At 38.4% G+C, this 25,935-nt stretch overlaps 1 long non-coding RNA gene across 1 annotated transcript in view; it reads right to left on the bottom strand.

Annotated features, from left to right (window-relative positions):
* Positions 1-12,830: 12,830 nt before the first annotated feature.
* Positions 12,831-25,935, bottom strand: part of LOC129646459 (uncharacterized) — a 170,542-nt gene continuing 157,437 nt past the window's right edge. The window contains exon 3 of the long non-coding RNA XR_008711933.1: positions 12,831-13,228. This is a non-coding gene — a long non-coding RNA (uncharacterized LOC129646459). The remainder of the gene's footprint in view (positions 13,229-25,935) is intronic.

Here is a 25,935-nt window from a genome sequence, read left to right as displayed (position 1 = left end):
CAACACCAAGTCTTTGACTGTGTGGATCACAACAAAATGTGGAAAATTCTTCAAGAGATGGGAATACCAGACCACCTTACCTGCTTCCTGAGAAATGTGTATGCAGGTCAAGAAGCAACACTTAGAACTGGACTTGGAACAACAGACTGGTTCCAAATTGGGGAAGGAGTATGTCAAGACTGTATATTGTCACTCTGCTTATTTAACTTCTTTGCAGAGTACATCATGTGAAATGCCAGGATGGATGAAACACAAGCTGGAATAAAGATTGCTGGGAGAAATTTAGATATGCAGATGATATCACCCTTATGGCAGAAATCAAAGAAGAACAAAAGCCTCCCAATGAAAGTGAAAGAGGAGAGTGAAAAAGGTAGCTAAAACTCATCATTCAGAAAACTAAGATCATGGCATCTGGTCCCATCACTTCATGGCAAATAGGTGGGGAAACAATAGAAACAGTGAGAGACTTTATTTTTTTGGACTCCAAAATCACTATAGATGGTGACTGCAGCCATGAAATTAAAAGACACTTGCTCCTTGGAAGAAAAACTATGACCAACTTGGACAGCATATTAAAAAGCAGAGACATTATTCTGCCAACAAAGGTCCATCTAGTCAAAGCTACAGTTTTTCCAGTAGTCATGTATGGATGTGAGAGTTCAACCATAAAGAAAGATGAGCACCGAAAAATTGACACTTTTGAACTGTGGTGTTGGAGAAGACTCTTGAGAGTCCATTGGACTGCAAGGAGATCCAACCAGTCAATCCTAAAGGAAATCAGTCCTGAATATTCATTGAAGGACTGGTGCTGAAGCTGAAACTCCAGTACATTGGCCGCCTGATTTGAAGAACTGACTCATTGGTAAAGACCCAGACGCTGGACAAGATTGAAGGCAGGAAGTTTTCTTTTGGGGACAACAGATGATGAGATGGTTGGATGGCATCATAGACTCAATGGACATGGGTTTGAGCAAGCTCTGAGAGTTGGTGATGGACAGGGAGGTCTGACATGCTGCAATCCATGGGGTGGCAAAGAGTCAGACATGACTGAGCAACTGAAGTGAACTGAACTGAAAATCATTTTAAACAGTTGTTTAAAGCTCTGTCTACTAAGTCAACCATCTGGTCTTTCTTAGGGACATTTTCTGTTTTTTGTTTTTTGTTTTTTTTCTTTGAAAACCTTACTTTCCTATTCTTTTATTCCTTGTGATTTTTTTGTTATTGTTGTTGAAAACTAGGCCTGTGATTCTTATAATGCAGTAGCTAGAGATTCAATTATTCCCCTTCCCTAGAGTTTGCCATTTTATTTTTATTTTGTTTTGTTTATTGTTGTGGGGGGGGGGGGGTGGGCGGGGATCTCTGTGTGGGGACCTGCCTAAAGTATGAACTTAAGGTTTTCTCAGGTCTTTTCTGAGATTATGCATTTCCCTAGATAAGCACAATGACTTTCTAAATTTCCTCATATATTTGGCATGTTTTAGTCCTTAAATATCTGACGCACAAAATGAGAAAAGAGAAAAATAAAGGGAGTTAAAAGTACACCAGTCCTTTAAATCTCCTGGAATTACTCGGCTGAGCAGGGAGAGGTTTGAACAATGGCTACCCAACTCTATATATGCACCTCCAAAATCAGAAGTGCTAATCAGTTATCAGAGAACAGATCCTCAAATATGGAGGGCATTCTTTATTGTCCACTCTGGCTTCCACTAGTTGTGGGAAACCTGCTCCAGGAAGGCATGTACAGCTGCAAACCATGGGACTATGAGCAGAAGACAGGTGATTGCTACCATGCTAAGAATTGAAATTGACCAAAATTAACCATTATTTACTGACCAAGACTTCCTTTAGAATCTGCAAGGCTTTGAAAACTCCAGAGCTCCAAAATAGTTACATCAGTCAGATTCTGTCAGTGCAATTCTTGTCTAAGTGATGAGATGGATTCCAGGTGCTTATACTCAAAAAACTTCCCAGAATTCTTCCTCAATATGGTTTTGTGGTTTTTATTTGCCTAATGACTAATGATATCAAGCATTGTTTTACTTGTTCTTCAATCTACTGAAATTGAGGTATCGAAGTCTTCAGAAATTATTGTTGAATGATCCCTTTCTACTTTCAGTTGTATCAGTTTTGCTTTGTGTATTTTGTGGTTCTGCTGTGAAGTGTATGTATGTTTATAATTGTGACTTTTTTCCCAAATGGATTAACTTTCTTCATTATGTCTTTCATTGTTTCAAGTAATTTCAGTTGCAAGTTTTATTTTGTCTGATCTTAAATATAGCTCTTTTTGCATGGTATATCCTTTTTTCAATCCTTTTATTTTCAACTTGTTTTTCTTTGAATCTAAATTGTCTCTTGTAGACAGAACAGAGTTAAATAATGTGTTTTTATCCATTCTTCCAGTCTCTGACTTGTAATTGCAATGTGTAACCCACTTTCATTTTCTTTCATTGCTGATAAAGAAAAATTTGCAGGTGACATTTTTTTTTTCTATGCCTCATTTTGTTTATTAGTCTATTTCTTCATTATTGCCTTATTTTATATAAGATAAATATTTCTAATGTACCATTTTAATTCCTGTATAATTTATTTTACCATATATATATATATATATATATATATATAAAAGCTATTTTCTAAGTGATTTCCCTGGGTATTACCAATGACATCTTAATTTAGAACAGTTTAGCTCATATTAGCATCAATTCAAGTGTACAAAAATCTTTGCTCCTAAGTCTCTTCTGTTATTATTATTAGACAAACAAGACCTTTATTCATCATAAGCCCATCAATAGTGTTTTATAGTTAATTTTTTATGTGACTATTGTAAAATAAGATTAGAGAAGAAAAATATACTTATGTTGTCTTTTATATTTCCCAAGTTACACTTCCTGGTGCTCTTTATTTCTTCAAATAGATTTGAGCTACTTAAGAGTTTTGGCAAAACTAATACAATTATGTAAAGTTTAAAAATAAAGTAAAATTAAATTAAAAAAAATAAATAAAAATAAAAGGATTCTTTGGAAAAAAAAAAAAAAAGAGTGTCCTTTCACTTCAGCCTGAAGGAATTTCTTGTAGGTCATATCAACTAAACAGAAATTCTCTCAAGGTTTGCTTATCTGGGGATGACTTAATTTCTCTCAAGGTTTTGAAGGATAGTTTTGTTGGATACAGAATTCTTGGTTGACAGTTTTTCTCTTTTAGCACTTTGAATATATCGCTTCACTGCCATATGGCCTCCAAGGTTGCCTATAAGAAATTAGCTATTAGCTTTACTGAGATCCCGTGTACATGTAAGTTCCTTCTCTCTTACTGCTTTCAAAATTCTCTTTGTCTTTGAATTTTGATGACTTTATGTCTAAGTGTCAGGTTTTTGTGTTTTTTTTTTTTTTTTTTTAAGTTTATCCTCCTTGGACTGGAGTTTGTTGAACTTCTTTGTTGTGCAGATTAAGGTTTTTAGTTAGTTTATTTTTTTTAATTTTATTTTATTTTTAAATTTTACATAATTGTATTAGTTTTGCCAAACATCAAAATGAATCCGCCACAGGTAAATCACTGGTGAGTGCTTCCAGTGATTTTTTTTTTCTTTCAATTGTTGCATTACCTTTCAAATGTAGAATTTAAAAAAAATAATTTCTCTTTATTGATATTCTCTACTGGCAAGATGTCATTCTCATACTTTCCTTCTTTCCTTTAGTTATTTATACATGGTTTCCTTTAATTATTTGAGCATATAGTAGTTGATTTAAATCACTTTTTTTCCTGATAAATCTAATGTCAAGACTCCCTTAGACTTTCTCTATTGGCTGCTTTTTTTCCCCCCTGTGTATGGATGGGCCATAATTTCTTAGTTCTTCACATGAATTATAATTTCTTATTAAAAACTCAAAATTGGAAATAGTATAAGGTGACAACTCTATATTAGATCAATCCTACCAGAGTTTCTTTCCTTATTGCTGTTGTAGTTGCTATTGTTTTGCATACTAACGTTTCTCAACTAGTTCTTTAAAGTATGAAATCTTTAACATGTGGGGCCACTGAAGTTTCTGTGGTTTGTTTAATGGTCAGCTAATTATTTGACAGAGTATTTTTAAATGCTTTGGATCAATTAGTCTCTCAACCTTTGCTGAGAGGTGGCACATGGGTGTGTTGAGATATGCTTCTAATATTCCAGGAGGCAGTGTCTAACTCTGCCTTAACTTTCATTTCCTGCTTCTGCAGCACCTCTAGGTCAGTCAGAGGTGGGAGACTAACAACTTCTCAAATATTGCTCTAGACTTACATATGTCCTTTTAGACTATCAGAAGCATGTTATAGCTTTTCAAAGCTCCCTCTGGACAGCTCATTACCCAGCTTCTTGTCTTTTGGTCAGCTTCTTGTTTGTCCAACAGAAATGGTCACCACAGGCAGCTGCAAATGTATACAATTGCTACCAACTCTCTTTGCCAAATGACCCAAAAGAAAGTAAGCGCTAACGCAGATCAAATAAAGGATTGGTGTGGTCTTGGGATCACTCCTTAAGAGAGTGGCAAGGCTAAATTTTGTGACTTAGCTGAGGGAAGTGCCCACAATGCATAAGCCAGGTAGTGTTTTGATGGTTAGGTAAGTGGTTGAATTGTTTATTTAATTTGGATTCAATTCAACAATAGATCTCTTGAGTTGAATATTATGGAGACATAGAAAAATTATTTGGGGGGAACTTAGTAGTTTACTATTGCTTTTACTGTGGCTTCAGACCTCCACCAGAAAATGATTTCTTTTAATAAAACTTTCATGATTACAACTAGGTACTCTGATTTCTTAATAATTGCCAACCTGGCCATAATTAATTTATACATTTCTCTTTTGCCCTTGTTTTTTATTGAACCCATGTTGGTTCTTTGCAGTACCTAAATATCTGTGTTCTCAATAATATGGTGAAGTGCATAAGAGGGACTATTTCTGCTGTACTTTTAGGATTCACAACTGTGAAGTCATTGACACAACCACATTTTCATTTTGCTTTCTTATTTCAAAAACAATTTTTCCTCCACCATTTTGCTTGAATATATTGTAGAGTACCTAAGCTATTTGTATAAATTACTAAGATTCTTGGTATCCCTTACCTTGTCTTATAAGAGACACCCAAATTACCCTTATCTCATTATAAATCCTCATGGTTTAAATGGGAGAAGATCTCATCCCAATCTCTAGAGAAGACACATGACTCAGGTCAGTACAGTGAATGTATTTTATGCCCTGGCCACAGTAATAAGCTTCATGGATGGCATTATTCATAATTATAATTAACATTTATTACTATTAATTGTTAAAACTTATGTGTTTGGCATATATATTAAACTTATTTAATAGTCTCAACACACCTACAATTAGACACTATTATTATCTTCAATTTGCAGATGTGGAAACTTAAGGACAAAGTATTAGTGTCCTTCCAGATGTCAAAAGCTTTTAGGTGGTAGAGTCAGGATACAAATCTAGGCAGTACACACCAATTTGTGCCCTGATTATGGTGCTGAGAGTCTAGCCCTTTGCTGGAATCAGTGGAAACAAAGCTCTTCAAAAGTAAGCTGAGGCAGGAGCTGCATTATATAGAAACACCTGTCTGAGAAAAAAGGCACTATAGAGGAAAGCATATAGAAGACAAGACTGGGTTCCAATGACATTGATGGAGGCCTTGGCTCTGGCAGTTTCTGAAATCTTTAACCTGGAACTTGACATTATTACTAACTAATAAATTTCCTTTTCTTCTTAATCTGCTTTTCACTGAATTCTCTCACTGACACCAAAAATGTGTTCACTAATAAAAACAAGGAAATGGCAAGCCTAGAACCCAAAGAAAACTAAGTTGAAAGCCAAATTTAGATTACATATACAAAAGCAGCTATCACTTACTACCACTACCCACAGACAAATTATTACAAAATGAGCATGTTGAAAGAATTAGTGAGCAACATAGGTGTTGCAGGGAGTGGGGGTGGCTTCCCAGGTGGTGCTAGTGGTAAAGAGTCTACTTGCCAATGCAGGAGACATAAGAGATGTGGGTTCGATCCCTGGGTCTGGAAGATCACCTGGAAGAGAGCATGGCAACCCACTGTACTGTTCTTGCCTCTAGAATCCCATTGACAAAGAAGCCTAGTGGACTATGGTCCACAGGGTCACAAAGAGTCAGGCACGACTGAAGCAACCTAGCATGCACACATGGATAAGTTTATGTATATATAGATAGATAGATACACATGTGTATTTCTAAAAATTCTATAAATACTTAGGTACAGGGACCAGGACCTGACAGATCCATTTTCTATTTATTTTTAATATCATGTATTAATTAGAGTAATTAATCTTGTTAAGAGCTATGGAATGGAGCAACCCTAGTAATCACAAACAGTCACTATTATTGGAAAAGGAAAACTTAAAAACAAAAAACAACAACAATAACAAAAAAAAACAAATGAAAACAACACAAAATACAATACAAAATAGTATGCTGGAACACAGGAACACTGAAACACAGTGGGAAAGATCTACATAACATGGTTGAGAAGAAGGGATAGGAGAGGGTTAATCTTACACCCCCTCTCCTATCAATGAAGGATAAATCCCCAGAAGTGACTTTTGAATTGTCAGAAAGTTTCCAGAATAGAGAGGAACATTCTAAGAGTGATGTCCAGCATGAGATTCTCTATTTCAGTCCTTAATACAAAGGTTAGATTCCTGTCTGCAAAGATCCTATTGTGTAGAAATATGAGCTCCTTACTACCTTCACCTAGATGATTTTCTCTCTCCACACTCCAAGAGGGTAAATGAGTAATCCTGACCAATAATAGAAGTGGCCAAAAATGATTAATATTATCAGGAAATTCATCCCCCAACACCACCCAGAAATCCCCCTTGGTACCTGCTACTTGAAAATGCCCCTCTTATAATCAGCCTGTCTAATATGCTTGTGCTGCCAGAGAGGGTGCCCCTAAAGGCATTTAAAGGATTTGAAAGTATATGGTTACAGAATCAGTTTCATATTTGAGGGATTTGTATCTGCCATTATGTCGATATTTGAAGAGGAAAAAATGCTCAGTATAATTTCATTTATGAACACTAGAGAAGGGCTGCCTTCCCTCCCCCATCACATCTTAACCAACTTATGCAGTATTAATGTCTACAACCTGATTTCTGATGCTGTTGATCATTTTATTTTTTTTCTCCTTCCTGATTGGACAATTTTATCTGGACTAGTTATAACAGCCAGCACGGCATCAGGTCCTCTAATTTATGTGTTAATGTGGTATTCTGGAAGCTTGATGTTAAAATGATGAATATCACCTGGGAAGAAGATTGGACGAGCGTAAAAGAACTGGCAAGTTGCCTTGTGGAAATAGCTTTCGACTTTATCAAACCATGGGGTAACATGTCAGATTATATTATGTACAATTAATTATTAATGCAGGCTGAGACTTATTTTGAAAAGCACAAACACGCACTTCCAATAATTTCCTTCCCATGGAAAATCTGTTGTGTCCCTCAAATTGAGCAGCAAAATATCCCTCACAAAATACCTTAAGGCTTCCATTTCTCCAGATTTAGCATTCATCTGAGACAAGAAAGCTTTCACAAGCCTCCTTGCCATGGACAAAACAGAGATGTGTTTTTGCTTAATTAAAATTCTTTTTTGGCAACAGATGTCCTTGCAAAAATAGCTCAGAGCTCGGTGAAGCATTTTTATAGGCTGGAGTTCAGCAACGAGGAGCCCGTCATCTGCCTTCTCTGCTCTGAGAGCAGCACAAGAGACCAGGTGGCTGGTCACAGTTTGAAAAGTGAACAAATGTATTTATTCACTCTGAGCAATTTGCAACCTACTGGGAGAGCAGGAGCCCTCTCCAGCCCCTAGCTTCTGAGAACTAGGACTGTGGGAGAAAGGGGCTGTTTAATTGCTTTGCACAGTCTCTCTCACTAAAGCAATTAGCACCCAGAGGAAAGTCTGGGAGAAGAACACAGCCAGGCCTCACACCCATATGGTGGCCTGAAATCGGCCTGCCTGCTGTCCAGGCACATAGACAATTCAATCAGCAATGCAGGCGAGGGCCCTGGTGCTCTGCTTCCTGGCTTGCTGCTGATAAAGTATACTCCATTCCTGAGCTCCTAATCCATTGAAGAATTAGTGTACAGTAGGTTTAAGCTCATCAGCTTCACACCTAGCTAACTCAACTGGAAAAGAGGAAAAAAAAAAAAAACACTTAATAAGCTTGGGAATTTAGAAGGCAGCTTAGATCTGGTCTTGGGGTGCAATGACTGCTGAGTGGCAGGTGAAAAATCAGATAAAGCAACATAGGTCAACTGACAAAGCATCTGAGGAGGATTGGAACCTGGGTCTTAAAATAAATCATACAGAAGGACATAGACTTTTAAAAATTAAAAAAAAAAAAAAGATACTTGCTAAGGATCCTGTGGGTAGGACACATAGCTTCTATGCATATCAGCCCTCAGTGGAAATTATGTGAATCAATTTTACGTGCATTTTTTTTAACTTAGCTGCAAAGCTAGATTAGAGCAAAGGCATTCTGTTTATTTTTAGCATGTTCTGTCAAGGACTGAACCAGATAATTCAATAGAGAACAGCTCATTAATTAACCAAGATAATCACATAGAGTTATATTTCATGTCAGTAAATTTTCCTGATAAATGAAGCTTTTCTTAGAGATTTAAGCCTTTCTAATACGTTAGCCACTTTTGTTGGAAATCAGTCTAACATATATTATACACTTCCTTTTATTGTCACGCAAGGTCCAGAAAACACTCATCCACAGAGGCCTAGATTAACAAATTATTTTCTTTTGTGCAAACTGAGTGCATTCACATGCTCTTTGTGGTTAAGCTAGTTATTTTTTATATTGAAATAATTTAACTTTAAAAATCTTACTTCCTTGCATGGAGATGGCACCAAAGTGATTTATTTTAAAAAACTGAGACACTGGGTAGGGTTACTAAACAGAATTATTCAGATGTCCATTTCACTTAACAACTATTTAGTGATCACCTACTCTGTCAGTTACTAAGCCAGGAGCTGTGGAATCAACAGTAAACAAAACGAACTTCTGGACACCATGAAGCTTGCATTTTAATAGGGCAGGTAGCCAATCCAACAGTAAATTCATATGCCAGACAGAGCCAAGGCCACAAAGAAAAGGAGATAGGAGAGAGATAGGGTGGTCAGGAAAGGTGACATTTAATCAGAGATCTGAATAAAATGAGGGAGAAAGCCATGTCAGTATCTGAAAGAGGAGGATTCCAGACAGCAGCAGTGTCAACTGGGAAACAATTCTCCATGATGTTTCCACTTGTAACAATATTCTTTGAAAATACTTCCAAGGATATTTGCAGGGTGGCCTTGCAAGCTAGAGGTAGTGGCTCCCTCTTGGGCAGAGGGCAGATTTGTTTCCTGATCGGGGTAACAAAGATCCTCTCTCTTCAGGGTGAAATTTGAGTAGGTTTTCTAGTAACCACCTTAAAAGGTTGGGGTTTTCCCAACTCAAAATTCTGAAGCTGTAACATCGACTGTCACTGTGTATACACCATTCACTCAGGCTGGCCCCTGAGTGAACATTCCCATGGGACTTGGGACAAGTGGAACTGGTGCAAACAAGAAATTCATACCATCTGCTATCCCACTCCAGCACTCTTGCCTGGAGAATCCCAGGGACAGGGGAGCCTGGTGGGCTGCCATCTATGGGGTCACACAGAGTCGGACATGACTGAAGCGACTTAGCAGCTGTCCCAGGAATAAAAAAATGTCTAGGTCTTCTTAGGCTGTTTGTGGGAAAATGAAAGAAAGATTTCCACTAGGAGGGAAGGATAACCTGGGTGAAATGCTGGGGATGAGCAAATAGAAACTGAGGATTTGTCAACATGGGGATCATCTTGTCAAAAAGAAAAAGTTCCTGAGGGAAAAATCCTGACTTGAGTGGGTTTTAGAGAAAACGAAAGGAGACAGAGAGAGGTAGTGAGTACAGAAAACTCCTTCAAGAACTTTTTCTATAAACCAGAGTACAGTAAATGGAAGGAATATGGGAAACAAGAAAGGGATTTAGGGTTTCTTGTTTAGTTCTGTTTTTAATATCAGAGAGAGTAGAAAATGTTTGCATGTTGGGAAATAATCTTGTAGACCGTGAACAATTGGTGACATGAAAGAAAGAGCATCATTGCAGGGGAAAATTCTCAAGTGGCTAAAAAGGGATGGACGTCATCAAGCTAGTAGTGCTGGCCGCTCGTCAGGGTGTGGGCAGTCACTCTTCCGTAACAGGGTAGGTGAGAGCCTGCATGTGGCACAGGTGCAAGTAACATGCTAAATTTGGTGATGAGAGGGTACAGAAGTTTTCTTCTGATTGCTTCTATTTTCTTAGTGAATGGAGTCATAATCAAGTCATCAGCACTCAGTAAGGAGGGTGAGTGAAGGGCACCTGGAGGCTTGAGGAGAGAGATGATGGAGGGAAATTGTCATCTAGGACAGAGAGATAGGGCACTAATTGGGAAAATAGTATCAATAGTTCTGAAACTAGAAATAACTAAATCTATCTTTCCTCATCAGTAGTCTATGGGACACTAAAAGATGTTAAAAGGTGATTTTATTGGGGGAAAATGACTATTCCACCATCAAGTTGGGATATGTTGGTATAAGAAACTAATTAAGTATCTTTACTGAAGGACTTCATAGGATTGTCAATATGCTATGCAAATAGCAAGTTTTCCTAAAGGGCTACAATATGCAATTTCTTAAATTTATTTGATTGAGGGGTATTAGCAGGCTTTTATAAAACATGACTTGGAAAATGTTGGATTAAGTCACTCATTGATATCCAGCTACATTTGCTTTTGCCTTATAGGAAACCCATGCTTCTCCAAAGTAGAAACAGAAGCATCAGGCATGGTCCATCAGAGAACAGGGCTGTAAACTATAATTGATGCGTTGATGAGACCCTCCAGTCCTTGTGAGAGGCAACATGGCCAGGCTGCTGGGGACTCCAGTGACTTATGAGGAGGCCAAGACAAGATGTGGAAATAAATAAAGTGAAGAAAATCTGAACAATATTCTAGACAAAAGCTGCTTCAGCAATCCATTAGTGAGGTTACACCCACTGGAAGACCTGGGCCAAGGGACATCTCTACTGAGGTTTCTGAGAAGGTGACTACAGGACAGTCTGAGACCCAGGAAACAAATCTTTAGACCTGATAGAAAATAGCCTTTCTCGTCCTGAGAGATCTTGGAGGGTTTGAAGAAAATATTTGCAAAAATGGTTTTAGAATATCAAGGATCCCCTAGAGGAGAGCCCTCGACACAAGGGTAGAAAGTGACTTCCTCTCTTCAGGAAGATTGAGGGGCACCTGGAGGGGTTCAAGTGTAGGAACAAATTAGTGAACAGCTTTGTCAGGGGTAGAGTCTTCCACCGGGTCAGCAGCAGTTCTAATCTGATTCTACTTTGAGCTGAACTCCCCACAGCTTAAGCTAAAAACAGCTAAAATACAATTCTAGCTACATTATTAAATTTTCCAGTACTAGATAGGAAGGAGATTCTGAAAAAGCTGACTATAATTAAAATAAAATTTGATTTCTTTAAGTATTGTGATATTATTTTAGCTAATTTTGTCATTATCCTCTGTGTGTTTTCTCCCAGAGATTAGAAATGAACACACACACACATACACACACAACCCTTGTCTGAAAAATGAGAACACCCCCCCCCTTTCTAAAAGATAACAAGACAAGGTTAATTGTGAAGACTCTTTCTCCTCACCCTGTCTTGGAGTAAGTGAGAGCAACTCCAAGAAAGAGTCAGTGGCCATCATTTTAGAAAAGAAAGGAGAGATGCTTATGGAAGGAAAAAAAGTAACATATGGTGGGACATAATTTCAGAAATACAGCCCTGAAAGGTAGGTACCCAACAACAGGTTCCAAAGATCTCTGCAAATGAAAAACTGAAGCTGGCATATATTCCTTCTATTTCTTTGACTGGGCGCTGCAGAGGTGTCCTTTTTTTCCTTCCTTTTTTTCTGACTCCCATAATGCTATTTAACACAAAGTCTGCAAATTCAAATGCCTTTGAAGGCCAAGCATGTAATTTAAAAAAGGAAAGCCCAACCTGATATTATAGCGGTGAGGATGAGAAGTATTAATCTCAATTCATTTAAGAGCATTGCAATTGGACTGGCAAGCTGATGGTTTAAGACCTCTGCTTCAAAGCCTGACCACCTCCTTTTGCAAAGTTTTGCCATTGCCCTTTTAAAATAAGGCATGAAAAGTTAAAACCAACAAATATAAACTTGTAAAATATTCAGGCATTAGAAGATGCTATCTCCTCCTGAAGGCAAGGGATCACTTTTAAGTGAAGAAGAAATCATTGAAAGAATTGATGCTGGTCTAGATCTGGATCATGAAGTCAAAAAAAGAGCTTCCAAGGAATTCTACCTCAGGCTTAGAAGTTCTGAAAGTTGAATTAAATTAAACCACCTTCTAGTAATCAGATTCCAGTGTCTTTCCTGTGAGAGCTATGTGGCTTCTTCACAATCCCAAAGAATCTCTGGCTAGAGGAGCCCAGAAACCTGTCATGGAGTCCTAGTAGAGGATCAAGTTTCCTTGGAGAATGAGGTATATATAGCTTTTAGCATGAAATTCTTCTGTGCAGTTGTAATGCAGGCAAATATATGAAAGAAGTAGAAGGACCGGGACATTTTAATTTTTCCAATACTGTTTCATGAGATTGAAAAATCTAGCTTCAAACATGATATACAAGTCAAAGCAAATTAGAAACTAACAAAGACTTTCTATAAGACCTTAATCAATACCTTAATCTATTCCCATTCCCAATCATTTTACATTTAAATTATTTAGAAATGTTAAAATTATAAGAGGCTTATACACATAGTTATGTTTCAAGGAGAAAGTGGGGTAAGCAGTAAAAGAAGTTAATATCCAAGGGAAATAATAATTCACTTCTATATGGACCACTTTTAGGTGTAAGAAATTTAAGGGCAGTCTCCTTACATATGTTTTGAATGTTCCCATGCACATGTTTCCTGATTTGAATTGTCTCCCTTCAGGTTGGAGGGAATTGTGAATCACTTCAGGTCTTCTCTTCCGTCTAGGTTTCCCTGTTGCTATCCATAAAACTCCATCCATAAGCAAGTTTCCAGAAGCACATCCATCCTGATAGTTTGCTTAAGTGGTTTATTAATCAGAGTTCTTCAAATCCAAAAAAAAAAAAAAAATCAGGAGGTTATACATGTACACAAATAAAATAAGGAATTGGTTCATGTGTTTAGGGAGGCAGCCAAATATAAGCAGCAAGTTGGAGACCCTAGAGAGTCAGTGGTACAGTTCTGGTCCAAAAGTTGACAGGTTCAAGATCCAAGAAGACCCGATGTTTCAGTTTCAGTTTGAAGGTAGGAAAAGACCTATGTCCAGCTCAAGCAAACAAGCAGAAGAAGATATGAGGGGAGTAAAGAGTCATCAGAATTATAGTTGAAAAATCAAGAAGATGATTTTTTGTCAAATTTTGCTGATAGCTTGAATAAGATGAAAAAAGAAAAATAAGAGGAGTTCTCTCCTCATCGTGGGAGGATCAGCGTTTTTATTCTCCTCAGTCCTTTGGTTGAATGATGGCCATCCGTATCAGAGAGGGCAATCTCCTTTTACTCAGTCTACCAAGTCAAATGTTCATCTCATCCAAAACCACTCTCATAGACACACCCGGAATAATGTTTGACCAAATATCTGGGCCCCCTGTGGCCCAGATAGGTTGACACAAAATTAATCATCACAGGTACCATCAACTTTATTCATGACTATTTCCAAAGTTTTACGTGTACCCAGAAGCAAGAAAGCAAGTCAAACATTCACCTGCCTGACTCCAGTTGGATCATAAGTGTGACAGAAAGACTTTCCACCAACTTCCATTGCAAATATGCATGTGCAGTGCTATAAATAAATACTTAGAGCATATTCAGATCAGATATAAACTGACATGTATATGAACTCCAATAAAAACACAGAATTACAGGACTATAGGTTTCCAGAACTGACAGAGGCCCCAGAATTCACTGGATGAATGCACTCATTCTTCACATAAACATAAAAACACCAGAAACGCATGATATATAGACAGGAACACAGACGCACGAGCATGAATAAGAGATAGAGAATTCATATATGCAGGGCCGTGATGCACACACTTTTGCAGCAGCCCTCCTTTCACCCTGCAAAATATCCAACTTCATCTGGTTACAAATCCTGATTTTTTTTCACTTTTGCTTCTAAATTTATCAGGACAATTTTATCCTGTGGCAGATCCAACCATATCCCATTCATAGTAGATAGCCTCCCCTAAATTCCTATATATGTATCCTCCTCATTCACTTGCAAATGTACCTCAAAGGCCAAGCTGAAGCTCAGTACCTACTCAATAGGAACTGAGGATCACAATTCAATACTAGACAGACACAATGGATAGGAAAATGTACGTACTGACCTAAAATTATTACTCTTCTCTGGAGTATAATAGATGACAGAAAAAATGCTACAAAGGTAAGGTGTATACAACAACCAAAGTCCTAAAGTAATTAATATGATAATTAACAGCAATAAATAACACCCACACATATGCCTACAAAATAAAGTCATTGATGATTCTGAATCAGTACAGCAATCCTTTGGAATGAATTCAAATTGTATCTACCCTATTAACTGGAGGCTGTCTTCCATCTCCAAAATATTGGTAACCTCTTCCACGTGTTACCAGACTCTTAAAAACTTTCCAGTAAATCTGCCTTCTTTCAGTCAGTCCCAGCCCCCTTTCATGTCTCTACAGTTGTGTCTGAAACATTTCCTTTCACCTGGAATTGCTCTTTATCTTAAAATTCAAATGCTAAAGGTGTTGGCATATTGCGCTAGTTTAATTTAGTTAAACATATAAAAACAAAGAACTCTTTATTTCTCCAATCATCATAAGACCTGAAATAATGTATGTAATTGTGGCCTGAAGAATCTAACTTTTTATTGTGTAATCTAAAAATCTGCAGGAGAAGACATGAGGGGAGTAAAGAGTCATCAGAATTATAGTTGAAAAATCAAGATGATGATTTTTTGTCAAATTTTGCTAATAGCTTGAATAAGATGAAAAAAGAAAAATAACCAATGCACTTGGCAACATGAGGGTCATTGTTGATTTTGACAGAACTATTTAAATGGAACAGGAGGGGTGAAAACAAGATTAGACACAGTTATGGACTGTATGGACAGTGAAAAGTAGAAACAGAAATTTATTAAGCTATTTTTAAGGCAAGACTGCCTTCCCACGTTTCGGAAATCTTTGATTATGCCAGCATGGAAGTAATTTCTTCATGCTCTTATTCACCATACAAAAATTATCTCTACATGTTTTATTCCTTTTATACTTAGAGTTCCTTAAAATTCAGGACAAGAACTTTTTCATCTTATATCTCCAATGCCTACTACATGAAAGAAAATGAGTAAATATTTGTTGAATAAATGAATACCTTTCAGATATGGTCTATTCTACCTCTTGTTCTTTAGGAGCTTTATGTCCTATTAAGAGAATATCTCATTCTTCTGAAAGAGGACAACATAGGATCTCACCTTTCTTATTTTTCTCCCAAGTGATGTAAGAAGAGAGAGAAAAAGATTAGAAATTTTATTCTTATGAAATTCAATTCAACTAACAGTTATTGACTATTAACTACTTTTTAGATGCTAAAGACTCAAAAAAGATATTGTTCAGACAGACAAAAAAATAGAAAAACCTTGGTATAATTTGAGAAATAATAAAATAGATGCCCAATGATCCCAGATTGGTACATGAAAAAGACTGCCTGGGAGAGATGCAGCCTGAGCTGGTTCTAAGAAGACAGGAATTATGCAAGAGAAGTAAGTAGAAATTCCATTCCAGGGAAATTGTACATGTATCAGGAATGTAGAAAATTTGGTGGCTTGAGAGGCAAGAAATAGCAAGATAAATGTGAAAATGGCCAGATTGTGAACTAGACTGCAAGAGATGTAAAGAAACGTGGGAATTAGCCTGCAGATGACAGGAAAGCACTGAAGACATTGAGTCAGAATTATATGAGAAGCCGTAGTTTGGTTTTCAAGTCCCTCTTGCATATTAAAATATGGCTACTCATTCATGAGAGACCTTGCCGCTTACATCCTATTCCCAGGAAACTAAAAGATTCTCTTATTTCTGCTTAGGAATTCATCTGTCCAGGTAATGCCTGCTATTCACTGCCCCATGGTCCTGAAAAGTTCTGGAAGTAAATCTCACCGCAGCTGCAGTATAATCACAGTGTGTCTGCTGACTACTTGAGAGTGAAAACAAATAGCAGCCATGTGCTGGCCACACATTCCAATGGGGATTCTGCCATCTGTCTTTGTGTTCACAGAGCCATTCAGATTTCCAGTTCATACCAGCTTGATGCCACTTCCAAGCAGAACTTTGAAGAGTTAGAACAGAGAGAAAGTTTATGGACAGGCATCAAGCTTTACAAAGGGTTGAACACACCCACACAGAAGAAGCAGAGTTAGAATAGCATTATAATAATATTCATGGTAATAATATTTTGCCAAGGCAACAAGTAGAGTTGGTGGTAGCAGAACCAGTGGTGCCAACAGGGTCCAAAGACCGACTCTTTTACAAAGTCATACATGATGGATGTTGGGGAGCCCAAAAAGTGATTTTTTCCCCGTGGGTACAAACCTATTTGCAGTGGCCTTTGTGATATTAACTTATTTAATTCATCTCTTAGTGCTATGAGAAAGGTATTTGATTTTTACCCACTGTTATAGGTTGAATTGCATTCCCAAAAACCCATACTGAACCCCTTACTCTGTACACTCATACTCTGAATATGACCTTATTTGAAAACGTGTGCATGCATACTAAGTTGGTTTAGTCATGTCTAACTCGTTGCAACCCTATGGGCTGTAGCCCAGTGGGCTCTCCTGTCCATGGGATTCTCCAGGCAAGAATACTGGAGTGCGTTGCTATGCCCTCCTCCAGGGGATCTTTTGATCCAGGCATTGAACCTACGTCTCTTAGGTATGCTGCATTGGCTACATTGCAGGCAAAGATCCTGATGCTGGGAAAGAATGAGGGCAGGAGGAGAAGGAGGTGACAGAGGATGAGATGGTTGGATGGCATCATTGACTTAATGGAAATGAATTTGAGTGAACTCCAGGAGATAGAGAAGGACAGGGAAGCCTGGTGTGCTACAGTCCATGGGGTCACACAAAGTCGGACATTACTGAGAGACTGAATAGCAACACTTTACCATTAGTGCCACCTGGGAAGCCTATTTGAAAATAAGGACCCTGCAAATATAATCAAGTTAAGATGAAATCATTAGCGTGTGCCTTAATCCAGCATGATTGGTGTCCTTAAGAAGAGAGAAATTTGGACATAAACTCAGGGAGACTGTAATGCTATGACAGAGGCAGAGATTAGAGTGAAGAAGCTACACGCCAAGGAATGTGAAGGACTGCCAGCTCTCACTGGAGCTAGGAGACAGGCTTGGAATGGATTATCCCTGTGTCCTCAGAAGGAACTTGCCCTGTTGACATTTGGACTTCTGTCCTCTAAAACTCTGCGATAAGAAATTTCTGTAGTTTTAAACCACCCAGGTCATGGTATTTTGCTATGACAGTCCTAAGAAATCTGTACATTCCCTTTAGCAGATAAGGAGATGATATCTAGAGAGGCCTCAGTTCAGTTCAGTCACTCACTCGTGTGCGACTCTTTGCGACCCAAGGACTGCATCACGCCAGGCTTCCCTGTCCATCACCAACTCTCAGACCTTGTGCAAAATCATGTCCAAGTCGATTCAGTTCAGTTCAGTTCAGTTCAGTCACTCAGTCATGTCCAACTCTTTGTAACCCCATGAATTGCAGCACGCCAGGCCTCCCTTGTCCATCACCAATTCCCGGAGTTCACCCAAACTCATGTCCACCGAGTCAGTGATGCCATCTAGCCATCTCATCCTCTGTCGTCCCCTTCTCCTCCTGCCCCCAATCCCTCCCAGCATCAGAGTCTTTTCCAAAGAGCATGAAGTCGCCAAAGTATTGGAGTTTCAGCTTTAGCATCAGTCCTTCCAAAGAACACCCAGGACTGATCTCCTTCAGAATGGACTGACTGGATCTCCTTGCAGTCCAAGGGACTCTCAAGAGTCTTCTCCAACACCACAGTTCAAAAGCATCAATTCTTTGGTGCTCAGCTTTCTTCACAGTCCAACTCTCACATTCATACATGACCACTGGAAAAACCATAGCCTTGACTAGATGGACCTTTGTTGGCAAAATAATGTCTCTGCTTTTTAATATGCTGTCTAGGTTGGTCATGACTTTCCTCCCAAGGAGTAAGCGTCTTTTAATTTCATGGCTTCAGTTTTGGAGCCCCCAAAAATAAAGTCTTCCACTGTTTCCACTGCTTCCCAATCTATTTCCCATGAAGTGATGGGACCAGATGCCATGATCTTAGTTTTCTGAATGTTGAGATTTAAGCCAGCTTTTTCACTCTCCTCTTTCACTTTCATCAACAGGCTTTTTAGTTCCTCTTCACTCTCTGCCATAAGGGTGGTGTCATCTGCATATCTGAGGTTATTGATATTTCTCCCAGCAATCTTGATTCCAGCTTGTGCTTCTTCCAGCCCAGCGTTTCTCATGTTGTACTCTGCATATAAGTTAAATAAGCAGGGTGACAATATACAGCCTTGACATACTCCTTTTCCTATTTGGAACCAGTCTGTTGTTCCATGTCTGGTTCTAACTGTTGCTTCCTGACCTGCATATAGGTTTCTCAAGAGGCAGGTCAGGTAGTCTGGTATTCCCATCTCTTTCAGAATCTTCCACAGTTTATTGTGATCCACACAATCAAAGGCTTAACGAGTCGGTGATGCCATTCAAAAATCTCATTCTCTTTTGTCCCCTTCTCCTCCTGCCTTCAATCATGCTCATTTGAAAAGACCCTGATGCAGTTCTTCTCATCAGGTGGCCAAAGTATTGGAGATTCAGCTTCAACATCAGTCCTTCCAGTGAATATTCAAGACTGATTTCCTTTAGGATGGACTGGTTGGATCTCCTTGCAGTCCAAAGGACTCTCAAGAGTATTCTCCAACACCATAGTTCAAAAGCATCAATTCTTCTACTTTCTTTATAGTCCAGCTCTCACATCCATACATGACTACTGGAAAAAACATAGCTTTGACAAGATGGACCTTTGTTGGCAGAGTAATGTCTATGCTTTTTAATATGCTGTCAAGGTTGGTCATAACTTTTCTTTCATGGAGCAAGCATTTTTTAATTTCATGACTGCAGTCACCATCTGCAGGGATTTTGGAGCCCCCAAAAGTAAAGTCTGTCACTATTTCCATTGTTTCCCCGTTTATTTGCCATGAAGTGAAGGGAGGATGCCATGATCTTAGTTTTATTGAATGTTGAGTTTTAAGCCATCTTTTTCACTCTCCTCTTTCACTTTCTTCAAGAGGCTCTTTAGTTCTTCCTCACTTTCTTCCATAAGTGTGGTATCACCTGCGTATCTGAGGTTTTGATATTTCTCTCAGCAATCTTAATTCCACCTTCTATTTCATCCAGTCTGGCATTTCACATGATGTACTCTGTATATAAGTTAAATATGCAGGGTGACAATATACAGCCTTGACATACTCCTTCCCCAGTTTGGAACCAGCCTGTTCCATGTCCGGTTCTAACTGTTCCTTCTTGACCTGCATACACATTTCTCAGGAGGCAGGTAAGGTGATCTGGTATTCTCACCTCTTGAATAATTTTCCACAGTTTATTGTGATCCACACAGGCAAAGGCTTTGATGTTGTCAATAAAGCAGAAGTAGATGTTTTTCTGGAATGCTCTTGATTTTTTGATGATCCAGTGGATGTTGAAAATCGGATCTCTGGTTCCTCTTCCTTTCCAAACCCAGCTTGAATACCTGAAGGTTCACTGTCCACATACTGTTGAAACCTGGCTTGGAGAATTTTGAGCATTACTTTACTAGCGTGTGAAAGTGAAAGTTGCTCAGTGGTGTCCGACTCTTTGCGACCCCATAAGACTATACAGTCCATGGAATTCTCCAGGCCAGAATACTGGAGTGGGTAGCCTTTCCCTTCTCCAGGGGATCTTCCTAACCCAGGGTTTGAACACAGGTCTCCCACACTGTAGGCAGATTCCTTACCAGCTAAGCCACAAGGGAAGCCCAAGAATACTGGAGTGGGTAGACTATCCCTTCTCCAGAAGATATTCACAGCCCAGGAACTGAACCAGGGTCTCCTGCATTGCAGGTGGATTCTTTACCAACTGAGCTATCAGGGAAGCTAGCGTGTGAGAGGAGTGCAATTGTGCGGTAGTTTGAGCATTCTTTGGCATTGCCTTTCTTTGGGATTGGAATGAAAACTGACCTTTTCCAGTCCTGTGGCCACTGCTGAGTTTTCCAAATTTGCTAGCATATTGACTGGAGAACTTCCTCAGCATCATCTTTCAGGATTTGAAATAGTTCAACTGGAATTCCATCACTTGCACTAGCTTTGCTTATAGTGATACTTCCTAATGCCCATTTGAATTCACATTTCAGGATATCTGGCTCTAGGTGAGTGATCACACCATTGTGGTTATCTGGGTCATGAAGATCTTATTTGTACAGTTCTTCTGTGTATTTTTGCCACCTCTTTTTAATATCTTCTGCTTCTGTTAGGTCCATACTATTTCTGTCCTTTATTGTGCCCATCTTTGCATGAAATATTCCCTTGGTATCTTGAGTTTTCTTGAAGAGATCACTAGTCTTTCCCATTCTATTGTTCTCCTCTATTTCTTTGCATTGATCCCTGAGGAAGGCTTTCTCATCTCTCCTTGCTATTCTTTGTGACTCTGCATTCAAATGGGTATACCTTTCCTTTTCTCCTTTGTCTTTTGATTCTCTTCTTTTCTCAGCTATTGTAAGGCCTCCTCAGACAACCATTTTGCCCTTTTGCATTTCTTTTTTCTTGAGGATGGTCTTGATCACTTCTTCCTGTACAATGTCATGAACCTCCATCCATAGTTCTTCTGGCACTCTGTCTATCAGATCTAATCCCTTGAATCTATTTGTCACTTCCACTGTATAATCATAAGGGATTTGATTTAGGTCATACCTGAATGGTCTAGTGGTTTTCCCTACTTTCTTCAATTTAAGTCTTAATTTTGCAATAAAGAGTTCATGACCTCAGCCACAGTCAGCTCCTGGTCTTGTTTTTGCTGACTGTATAGAGATTCTCCATCTTGGCTGCAAAAAATATAATCAATCTGATTTTGCTATTGACCATCTGGTGATGTCCATGTGTAGAGTCTTCTTTTGTGTTGTTGGAAGAGGGTGTTTGCTATGACCAGTGTATTCTCTTGGCCAAACTGTTATCCTTTGCCCTGGTTCATTTTGTACTCCAAGGCCAAATTTGCCTGTTACTCCAGGTATCTCTTGACTTCCTACTTTTGCATTCCAGACCCCTGTGATGAAAAGGACATCTTTTTTGGATGTTAGTTCTAGAAGGTCCTGTAAGTCTTCACAAAACTGTTCAACTTCAGCTTCTTCAGCATTATTGGTTGGGGCATAGACTTGGATTATTGTAATACTGAATGGTTTGCCTTGGAAACAGAGATCATTCTGCCATTTTTGAGATTGTGCTGAAGAACTCAAAAATGATAGAATGATCTCTGTTCATTTTCAAGAGAGGCCTAGCACCTTGCTGAGAGTCATGGATAATGAAAAGAGCCAGTTTTTAAAATTTGCCTCTGTCTTACTCTAGAGCCAAACTGTTTCCCGTCCCATGATGTTGCCTTCTCATGGGATGCTGTTTACACAACAAGATATTCAGATACCTAAGACCCTCTTTTAAATACATGTGTATTTAATATCTCACCCCCGTTTGTGTCATCTTTGATTTCTTTCATCAGTATCATAGTTTTCTGAGTATAGGCTGTCTTTTGCCTCATTGGATAGGTTTATTTCTAGATATTTTATTTTTTTAATTGAAATAATAAATGGAATTGTTTACTTAATTTCTCTTTCTGATCTCTCATTGTTAGTGTATAGGAATGCAAGAGATTTCTGTGCATTAATTTTGTACCCTGCAACTTTACCAAACTCATTGATGAGCTCTAGTAGTTTTCTGGTAGCATCTTTAGGATTTTTTATGTAAAGAATCATGTCATCAGCAAACAATGACAGATTTACTTGTTTTCCAATTTGGATTCCCTTTATTTCTTTTTTATCTCTGACTGCCATGGTTAGGACTTCCAAAACTATGTTTAACAACAGTGGTGAAAGTTTACATCCATGTCTTTTCCTAATTTTAGAGGAAATGGTCTCGTTTTTCACCACTGAGAATGATGTTTGCTCTGAGTTTATTATATATGGCCTTTATTTAAAAAAAAAAAAATTTATATATGGCCTTTACTGTGTTAAGGTTTTTTCCCTCTATGCCTACATTCTGGATGGAGGGATGTAACATGTTATTGGATTGGAAGACTCAATATTGTGAAAATGACTATACTACTCAAAACAATCTACAGATTCAATGCAATTCCCTATCAAATAACCAAAGTCACTTTTCACAGAATTAGAGCAAAAAACTTTACAATTTGCATGAAAACACAAAAGACCCAGATAGCTAAAACAATCTTAAGAAAGAAAAACAAAGGTGGAGGAATCAAGCTCCCTGACTTTAGACTATACTACAAAGCTACAGTAATTAAGACAGTATGGTACTGACACAAAAACAGATATATGGATCAGTGGAACAGGATGGAAAGCCCAGAGACAAAACCACATACCTATGGCCACCTAATCTGTGACAAAATAGGCAAGAATATATAATGGAGTAAAGATAGCTTCTTCAATAAGTAGTAGTGGTTAAAACTGGAAAGTCACATGTAAAAGAATGAAACTAGAATACTCCATAACACCATACGCAAAAATAAACTCAAAATGGATTAAAGACCTAAATATAAGACCAGATACTATAAGACTCTAAAACAAGAACACATATGCAGAATGCTGCATAAATTGCAGCCAGATGATTTCTGACCACCTCCTAGCATAATGAAAATAAAAACAAAACTTACAAATGGGAAGTAATTAAACTTAGAAGCTTTTGCTATGGCAAAGGAATCACAAGACAAAAAGACAACCCTCAGAATGGGAGGAAATATTTGCAAATGAAGCAACTGATATGGGGTTAGCCTCCAAAATATACAGACAGCTCATGCAGTTCAATATAAAAAACAATGAGAAATCCAATAGAAAAAAATAGGTCTTCAGCCTATTTTAGGCTGAAGACATACAGATTGCCAATAAACACATGAAAAGATGCTCATTATCACTAATCATTATAGAAATGCAAATCAAAACTACAACAAGGTATCACCTCACACCAGTTAGAATGGCCATCATCAAAAATCTACAAACAATAAATCCTGGAGAGGGTGTAGAGAAAAGGTAATCCTCTTACACTGTTGGTGGGAGTGTAAATTGATCAGCTACTATGCAGACCAACATAAAAGTTCCTTTAAAAACTAAAACTAGAACTACATATGACCCAGCAATCCTACTCATAAGTATATACCCAAAGAAAACCATAATTCAAAAAGATACATGTACCGCAGTATTCATTGCAGTACTATTTACAATAGCCAAGACATAAAAATAACCTAAATGTTCATCAACAGAGGAATGGCTAAAGAAGATGTGGTATATATATGCAATGGAATATTACTTAACCAGATAAAAGAACAAATTTGGGCTATTTCCAGCGATGTGGATCGACTGTCATATAGAGTGAAGTAAGTCAGAAAGAGGAAATCAAACATCATATGCTGCTGCTGCTGCAAACATCATATAATATCACTTATATATGGAATCTAGAAAAATGTCTCAGATGAACCTATTTACAAAGAAGAAATAGAGACAGATACATGGAAAACAAATGTATGGATACAAAGTGGGGAAGGGTGGTGGGATGAATTGGGTGGTTGAAATTGGCATATATACCCTACTATGTATAAAATAGATAACTAATGAGAACCTACTGTATAGCAAAGGGAACTCTATTCAATGCTCTGTGGTACATGAAAGAGAAGGAAATCCAAAAAAGAGGGGATATATGTATATATACAGTTGATTCACTTTGCTGTACAGCAGAAACTAATACAACACTGTAAAGCAACTATACTCCAATAAAAATTAATAATAAATAAATAAATACAGTGGTTTTGGTTTTCTTTGTTTGTCATCTACAATATCTGTGATGGGACTGGAGGCAGATTCTTTTGTGCGGTCATTTTGAAGACAGTGGAAAAGAATGCTTAGAATATTCTCACTTAAGAATACATAGTCTATACATAGTTTTCAGATCAGATCAGATCAGTCGCTCAGTCGTGTCTGACTCTTTGCGACCCCATGAATCGCAGCAGGCCAGGCCTCCCAGTTCATCACCAACTCCCGGAGTTCACTGAGACTCACGTCCATCGAGTCAATGATGCCATCCAGCCATCTCATCCTCTGTCGGTCCCTTCTCCTCCTGCCCCCAATCCCTTATTAACATTAACATCCTCTTATTATCAAAGGAAAAATATCTTTCATTTTGAATACATTTAACTTAGCATAGGGTTTCCCAGGTGGTGGAGTAGTAACAAATCCTTTTGCCAATGCAGGAGATGCAAGAGATTTGGTTTGCTCCCTGGGTCTGGAAGATCCCCTGGAGAAGGAAATGGCAACCCACCCCAGTATTTTTGCCTGTAAAACTCCATGGACAAAGGAGCCTGGCGCGCTACAGTCCGTGAGGTCATAAAGAGTCAGACACAACTTAGCGACTAAGCACACAGCACACAACTTAGCATCACCACACACAGCTATGACCATTAAGCAATGGTATGGTATCAACTTCCAGTGAGCTGCACCTGAAAATACCCCTTAGCCAGTGCGTCTTGTCCAGCGTGCAAACAAACCCCTGTTTCATTCATTGTTCAAATTCTATTTTTCATGGGTCCCCCACAGTTCTCCATTCCATTTGGCTTTTATCTGTCTAAGGGCATAAACTAGGCCTGGGGACAAAGGTCCTTCAAGCTTTGTCTTGAATTGTTCCATACTGACCTTCCTCCCTCCAACGTGGTTTGCCAAATGCCGGCTTCCTGCTTGAGTCAGAAAGAATTTTCTTCATATGTAATCATACTGTTGTCCTTGTCTGTGTTCTTACAGCTCCTCAGTCTCCTCTCTTCCTTTCAAAGGGACAGGGCTGGGGTTTGTTGGACTGATTGCTGAAAAGAGAACCTCCTTTGTAAGAATCTGAAATGAAATAGGTCTTTCTCTGCCCTGCACCAGAAGACTTCTGGTCACACCATTAAACCGCCCCCTGAAAACAATAGCTCATGGAGTGTTTGTTTAATCATGGGATGTTCACTGGAATTTATGCTACGATGCTTCACCTCTAATCACAGTTTCTAATAGTGCTCATCATGATTACCTAGCACAGTAAAAACTGAACATTCAGATCCCTCCTTCCTGAAGGTTCAGTTCGTAGTTAGAATTCTAACATTGAGAGGTGGTGTTAAACACTTTGTTTATTCTCACAGTTGTTTCTTCTCTAACTGTTAGGAAAAGAGGATAGAATGGCAGATGGGCTACTAAACCCATAACAATGCTGTTTGAAATTCTTGTTGTTTCTATTTCACACAAATTGGAATTTAATGAAAACATTTAAACATAATGTGCATGAATAGATGAATCTTGGGAAAAAATTTTTCATGAGTAAAATGGAAAATAAGAGTCCCCCCCAAAAAAAATGAGAGTCTCAAGATTTTGGGGTAGAAACTCACAGGGCAAAACATGACAACATTGAGCTATATAT

Source organism: Bubalus kerabau, chromosome 3, assembly GCF_029407905.1.
Source record: "Bubalus kerabau isolate K-KA32 ecotype Philippines breed swamp buffalo chromosome 3, PCC_UOA_SB_1v2, whole genome shotgun sequence".
Lineage (NCBI taxonomy): Eukaryota > Metazoa > Chordata > Mammalia > Artiodactyla > Bovidae > Bubalus > Bubalus kerabau.
This window is presented reverse-complemented; position numbering and strand designations above follow the sequence as displayed.